The sequence below is a fragment of the Bubalus kerabau genome, chromosome 10 (assembly GCF_029407905.1).
Source record: "Bubalus kerabau isolate K-KA32 ecotype Philippines breed swamp buffalo chromosome 10, PCC_UOA_SB_1v2, whole genome shotgun sequence".
Lineage (NCBI taxonomy): Eukaryota > Metazoa > Chordata > Mammalia > Artiodactyla > Bovidae > Bubalus > Bubalus kerabau.
This window is the reverse complement of record NC_073633.1, coordinates 28018025-28026084: the sequence shown is the minus strand read 5'-3', so window position 1 is coordinate 28026084 and position 8060 is coordinate 28018025.

Here is an 8060-nt window from a genome sequence, read left to right as displayed (position 1 = left end):
CCTGATCTTAGAGGGAAAGCTTTTAGTTTTTCACCATTGAGAATAATGTTGCTGTGGGCTTTCCATATATGGTCTTTACTATGTTGAGGTAGGTTCCTTCTATGCCCATTTTTTAAAATCATTTTTATCATAAATGTATGCTGTATTTTGTCAAAGGCTTTTTCTGCATCTATTGAGATGACCATATGGTTTTTAATCTTTCAATTTGTTGATATGCTGTATCATGATGATTGATTTGCATATATTGAAGAATCCTTGCATTGCTGGGATATACCTGACTTGATCATGGTGTATAAGTTTTTTAATGTGTTGTTGGATTCTGTTTGCTAGAATTTTGTTGAGGGTTTTTGCATCTATGTTCATCAGTAATATTGGCCTGTAATTTTCTTCTTTCCTGTTGTCTTTTCCTGGTTTTGATATCAGGGTGATTGTGGCCTTGTAGAATGAGTTTGGAAGTGTTCCTTCCTCTGCAATTTTTTGGAAGAGTTTCAGAAAAATAGGCATTCGTTCTTCTCTGAATGTTTGATAGAGTTCCCCTGTGAAGCCATCTGGCCCTGGGTTTTTGTTTTGGGGGAGATTTTTTTTTATCACTGTTTCAATTTCAGTGTTTGTAATTGGGTTGTTCATAATTTCTATTTCTTCCTGGTTCACTCTTGGGAGGCTGATCTTTTCTAACTATCTGTCCATTTCCTCTAGGTTGTCCATTTTATTAGCATACAGTTGCTCATAATATTCTCTTATGATCCTTTGTATTTCTGCATTGTCTGTTATAACCTTTCCTTTTTCATTTCTAATTTTATTAATTTGATTTTTCTCCTTTTCTTTTCTTGATGAATCTGGCTAGTGGTTTGTCAATTTTGTTAATCTCAAAGAACTTAGTTTTATTTATCTTTGCTATTGTTTCCTTCATTTCTTTTTCATTTATTTCTTCTCTGATTTTTATGATCACCTTCCTTCTGCTGACTTTAGAGGTTTTTTTGTTCTTCTTTTTCCAGCTTCTTTAGATGTAGAGTTAGGCTGTCTATTCGATGCTTTTCTTGCTTCTGAGGTATGATTGTATCGCTATAAACCTCCCTCTTAGAACTGCTTTTGCTGAGTCCCATAGTTTTTGGATATTTGTGTTTTCATTGTCATTTGTTTCTAGGAATCTTTAGATTTTTTTTTAATTTATTCAGTAGCCTCTTTGTTATTTAGCAATGTATTGTTTAATCTCCATGAGGTTGTGTATTTTTGCTGTTTTTTTTTTTCCTGTAGTTGATATCTAGTCTCATAGCATTGTGGTCAGAGAAGATACTTGGTACAATTTCAATTTTCTTAAATTTACTGAGGCTTGATTTGTGTCCCAGGGTGTGGTCTATCCTGGAGAATATTCCATGTGCACTTGAGAAGAAAGTGTATTCTTCTGCATTTGGATGGAGTGTCCTGAAGGTATCAATTAGGTCCATTTGGTCTAATGTTTCATTTAAGGTTTGTGTTTCCTTATTGATTCTGTTTTGATAATTTGTCCATTGGTGACACTGGGGTGTTAAAGAATTCTCCAAGCCACGCTTCAGCAATATGTGAACCGTGAACTTCCTGATGTTCAAGCTGAATTTAGAAAAGGCAGAGGAACCAGAGATCAAATTGCCAATATCTGCTGGATCATGGAAAAAGCAAGGGAGTTCGAGAAAAACATCTATTTCTCTTTTATTGACTATGCCAAGCCTTTGATTGTGTGGATCACAATAAACTGTGGAAAATTCTGAAAGAGATGGGAATATCAGACCACCTGATCTGCCTCTTGAGAAACCTATATGCAGGTCAGGAAGCAACAGTTAGAACTGGACATGGAACAACAGACTGGTCCCAAATAGGAAAAGGAGTACATCAAGGCTGCATATTGTCACCCTGCTTATTTAACTTATATGCATGAGAAACGCTGGACTGGAAGAAACACAAGCTGGAATCAAGATTGCCAGGAGAAATATCAATAACCTCAGATATGCAGATGACACCACCCTTATGGCAGAAAGTGAAGAGGAACTCAAAAGCCTCTTGATGAAAGTGAAAGTGGAGAGTGAAAAAGTTGGCTTAAAGCTCAACATTCAGAAAACGAAGATCATGGCATCCGGTCCCATCACTTCATGGGAAATAGATGGGGAACAGTGGAAACAGTGTCAGACTTTATTTTGGGGGGCTCCAAAACCACTGCCTATGGTGACTGCAGCCATGAAATTAAAAGACGCTTACTCCTTGGAAGAAAAGTTATGACCAACCTAGATAGCATATTGAAAAGCAGAGACATTACTTTGCCAACAAAGGTCCGTCTAGTCAAGACTATGGTTTTTCCTGTGGTCATGTATGGATATGAGAGTTGGACTGTGAAGAAAGCTGAGCGCCAAAGATTTGATGCCTTTGAACTGTGGTGTTGGAGAAGACTCTTGAGAGTCCCTTGGACTGCAAGGAGATCCAACCAGTCCATCCTGAAGGAGATCAGCCCTGGGATTTCTTTGGAAGGAATGAAGCTAAAGCTGAAACTGCAGTACTTTGGCCACCTCATGGGAAGAGTTGACTCATTGTAAAAGACTCTGATGCTGAGAGGGATTGGGGGCAGGAGGAGAAAGGGACGACAGAGGATGAGATGGCTGGATGGCATCACTGCCTTGATGGACGTGAGTCTGGGTGAACTCCGGGAGTTGGTGATGGACAGCGAGGCTTGGTGAGCTGCGATTCATGGGGTCACAAAGAGTCAGACACGACTGAGCAACTGAAATGACCTGAACTGAACTATTATTGTTTTGCTGTTGATTTCTCCTCTTATGCCTGTTCAGTTCAGTTCAGTCACTCAGTCATGTCCGACTCTTTGCAACCCCATGAATCGCAGCACGCCAGGCCTCCCTGTCCATCACCAACTCCCGGAGTTCACCCAAACTCAGGTCCATCGAGTCAGTGATGCCATCCAGCCATCTCATCCTCTGTCGTCCCCTCCTCCTCCTGCCCTCAATCCCTCCCAGCATCAGAGTCTTTTCCAATGAGTCAACTCTTTGCATGAGGTGGCCAAAGGACTGGAGTTTCAGCTTTAGCATCATTCCTTCCAAAGAACACCCAAGGCTGATCTCCTTCAGGATGGACTGGTTGGATCTCCTTGCAGTCCAAGGAACTCTCGAATCTTCTCCAACACCACAGTTCAAAAGCATCAATTCTTCAGCTCTCAGCTTTCTTCACAGTCCAACTCTCATATCCATACATGACCACTGGCAAAACCATAGCCTTGACTAGACAGACCTTTGTTGGCAAAGTAATGTCTCTGCTTTTGAATAAGCTGTCTAGGTTGGTCATAATTTTCCTTCCAAGGAGTAAGCGTCTTTTAATTTCATGACTGCAGTCACCATCTGCAGTGATTTTGGAGCCCCCAAAAATAAAGTCTGCCACTGTTTCCCCATCTATTCCCCATGAAGTGATGGGACCAGATGCCATGATCTTCGTTTTCTGAATGTTGAGCTTCAAGCCAACTTTTTCACTCTCCTCTTTCACTTTCATCAAGAAGCTTTTTAGTTCCTCTTCACTTTCTGCCATAAGTGTTTGCCTTATGTATTGAGGTGCTCCTATGTTGGATGCATAGACATTTACAATTGTTATGTCTTTTTCTTGGACTGATCCCTTGATCATTATGTAGTGTCCTTTGTTTCTTTTGATATTCTTTATTTTAATGTCTATTTTTTCTGAAACAAGGATTGCCACTTCAGCTTTCTTTTGGTTTCCATTCACATGGAATATCTTTTTCCATCCCTTTACTTTCAGTCTGCATGTGTCTCTAGGTCTGAAGTGGGTCTCCTGTAGGCAGCATATATATGGGTCTTAGTTTTGTATCTATTCAGTCAGTCTGTATCCTTGGTTGGTGCTTTTAGTCTATTTACATTTAAGGTAATTATTGATACATATGTTCCTATTGGCATTTTCTTGATTGTTTTGGGGTTGTTTTTGTAGGTCTTTTCTTTCTTTTGTGTTTACTGGCTATGTAAGGCCCTTTTGGTATTTGTTGCAAGGCTGGTTTGGTGGTGCTGAATTCTCTTAATTTCTGCTTGTTCATAAAGCTTTTGATTTCTCTGTCAATTTTGAATGAAATCTTTGCTGGGTATAGTAATCATGGTTGTAGATTTTTCTCCTTAGTACTTTAAATATATCCTTCCATTCCCTTCTGGTCTATGGAGTTTCTGCTCAAAGATCTTCTGTTAATCATATGGGTTTTCCCTTGTATGTTACTTGTTGCTTTTCCCTTGCTGCTTTTAATGTTCCTTCTTTGTGCTTAATCTCTGTTAGCTTTATTAATATGTATCTCAATGTGTTTCTCCTTGGGTTTAACCTGTAGGGGACTTTCTGTGCCTCTTGGACTTGATTGACTATTTCCTTTCATATGTTGAGAAAGTTTTCAACTATAATTAATTCAAAAATTTTCTCACTGCCTTTCTTTTGTTTCTTCTTCCTCTGGGACCCTTATAACTCAAATATTGGTGCATTTAATATTGTCCCAAAGGTCTCTGAGGCTTTCCTCAAGTCTTTTCATTCCTTTCCCTTTATTTGGCTCTTTAGCATTTATTTCCACCATTCTATCCTCCAGCTCACTTACCTATTTTTCTGCCTCAGTTATTCTGCTATTGGTTCCTTTTAGAGTGTTTTTAATTTCAGTAATTGTGTTATTCATCTCTGTTTGCTTATTCTTTATTTCTTCTATGTTCTTGGTGATTGTATTAGATATCATTCTTGTTATTGTTTTTATTATATGGCAAAGGGAAGGAGATTTGCAGATGTAATTAAAGTGCCTAATCAGTTTGAACTTGAGTGAATCAATAGGGAGATTGTCTTTGGTGGGCCTAATTTAATCAGGTAAGCTCTTTCAAAGAAGGCTTAAGCTTTTTCTCAGATTAGAGAGATTCACCCAGGCTTGAGGGAGCAAGCTGTCATGAGGGCTATGGCTATGAGGAAATGAATTCTGCCACAATCACACGAGTTTGGAAGAGAACCCTCAAGCCTCAGACAGGACCACAGTGTTAGTTGACTCCATGTTTGCAGATTTGTGAGATCCAGCTTAGCTGTGCCCTGACTTCTGACATACAGAAACTATGAAATAAATGGATGTTGCTTTAAATCACAAAGTTCATGATAATTTATTACACAACAAAAGGAAAATAACAGACTTAATAAATGTGTTAAGTGTTAGTTCATAGTGCTTAGAATTGGTTGTAGAATAAGAAAACTTGAAATACAGTGAAATCTTGTAGCACATAGTAACTTGATAGAAAATTCCCAAATTTAACTCTAATCATAAAAATGTTCATGCATTACTAAAACTGTGAATAGTAAAAAAAATTATCAAGTATGCTAGGAGTAAAGACCAAATTATCTTTATTTTCTTTAGATAGGAAGTATTAACAAGTTTATTGTCATATGAAGAAACATAGTATGGAGCCAAAGAACATAGAAAGAAAAGGTATTATAGAAAATGTCAGGGAAATAACTACTGAAATATTTTATCATTTTCTAGATATATACTGCTTGTGGTATTTGTTTTTGAGATTGTAATTTCCTATAGTTTTACTTCTCATTCTAAAAATTATTTTATATTCAATTTTATTCATAATTTTGTGTTTTTTTAAAAAGCCCAATCTTATAACTTTCAGGGCCTACAAACCATAAATTCTCTTCTCTGCATAATTTTAATGCTTTAAATTCAACCATACAAGGGCAGGAAGGGAGTGAAGAAGGTTCACAAAAATGTGAACTTCTCTTTATTTCTCCATCTGGCTGATAGAGGAGGCTGTTGAATAAATTGGAAATGTCTTTCTGTATAAGATCAGAATAAACTCACAAAAACTTTCTTTCTTTACACTTTAAAGAGATATTCTGACATTTTTTTTACACAATGATATGTAAAGCATCTCAGACACTAGAGGCAAGCAGTTCTGTTAAAGACAGCCTCTCTTCCTAACACTGCATACAATCTCCTTCAGGAGGAGAAATCTAAATCTTCTGTCATACCTCAACCTCAGAGCAACCTGGGTTCAAGTCAGCCAGTCTTAAGACTTTTGTTTGTGCAGGATCTCCAAGAAAGGTTCTCACCACTTCTTCACTGCTCTGCCATGACTGTGGGGTCCATTTTGAGGTGCTTCCATTCCTGACTGACTGGCATTCCATTTTACTCCCTTGTCTGCACATGGAACATTGTTCCAATTTGACTTTGAATAGAGACTTTTTGTTTTAGCTGAGTTCTTTGATTCAGCATTGATGTTCCAGGAGGAGCTAGATCCCAGTCAGTGACCCAGCCCGATGGCCACATCACTGTCTCTGAAGGACCCCATCTGAAGCTGAGGTGCAACTACTCATCTTCTGTTCAAACAAATCTTTTCCAGTACGTGCAGTACCCTAACCAAGGACTCCAGTTTCTCCTGAAGTATACATCTAAAGATAGCCTTGTTTCAGACATCAACTGTTTTGAGGCTGAATTTAACAGGAGTGAGAACTCCTTACACTGGGAGAAAACATCAGTCCATTGGAAAGACTCAGCCTAGCACTTCTGTGCTTTGAGTGATATGGTGCCTGGGACTTCAAGGGAGATCTGGTAGCTTAAAAGATGCAGGGTCTCAGACGGTGTTATTTTTAGGAAGTTGGCATGTTCTTTGAAGATAAAGAGAATCCTGGAAGAGTTTGGTTCTCAAAGACATCTTAGATTATTTTTCTTTGTTGTTGTTGTTTGTTTTACAAAAGAAAAAATACTGTTTTCTTAAGTTCAGTGTTCTCCATGGAATTGACGATGGTAGGTGGTGCTTCCTGTCAGTGTCACCTGAGCAGGGTTTGTTGGCTGAGCTGATGGGTTGCAGAAGCAGGAACATTTCCAGTCAAGTCATGACCCTTACCTCCCAGGGTTTACTATGTATCTTAAGGTGAAAATTTCCCAGCAGCAAAGCAAAGTGTCATGAAGAGTCAAGTGGACACTGTGCTGGGGCTTCTGTTTGCCCAGGTTTGCTGTGAGTTGGGGCTGCCCCACAGGGGAATCTGAAGGATTGAGTAGTGGTAGTGCTGTGGGAGGGAGAAGCAGGAGCTCACAAGTTCTACAGACTTTCTATCCTCATCGTTCCTGAGGGCACTTTCAGAGTTTTGCAGGAGCTCTGTGGCTCAGCTGGTAAAGAATCACCTGCAATGCGGGAGACATGGGTTTGATCCCTGGGTTGGGAAGATCTGCTGGAGAAGGGACAGGCTACCCACTCCAGTATTCTGGCCTGGAGAATTCCATGGACTGTATATAGTCCATGGGGTCGCAAAGAGTGGGACATGACTGAGCGACTTACACTATACTACTGTGACCCTCACCTGTGACTGTTTCGCTCTTTCTCATCAGGTGTGAGAGGGGTGGATGTGGAGCAGAGTCCCCCAGCCCTGATTCTACAGGAAGGAGTCAACTCTACACTGTGGTGTAATTTCTCCACCCTCACAGACAATGTGTAGTGGTTCCATCTGAACCCCGGGGGCCGCCTCATCCGTCTGTTTTACATTCCTTCAGGGACAAAGCAGGATGGAAGATTGAACACCATGACAGTCCCTACAGAACGCCACAGCTCACTGCATGTTTCCTCTTCACAGACCACAGACTCAGGCACTTACTTCTGTGCTGTGCAGCGTAGTGCTCCCCAAGCACCTGCAGCCTGTACTCAAACCCTCCACGGGGCTCAGCCCCTCCTCCAGCCACAGTCACACCGTGACGCCGTTACCAGGTATTTGCACTGTTTAGTATTTCTTACCTACACTAGTACAGTTTTAACCACAAACACTTTTTGGCCCAACGAATTTGGGATTTGGTCTTTTCCCTTCTGAATATCTCCTATATTTCCCTCTGCACTAGAACCTCTGACTTGTAGATAGGAGAATATCTAGATAAGACTACATATTTAAAGTAAATATTTAAACACAATATGCTGGACACCAAAATGATAAAAAGTGAAAGGATCTAAAAGGGGAGAAAATGACTCCAATAAAGATGTTATCCAGTTTAGTTGGGTGTCTCAAGAATATTCAAATCTGCCTTACCA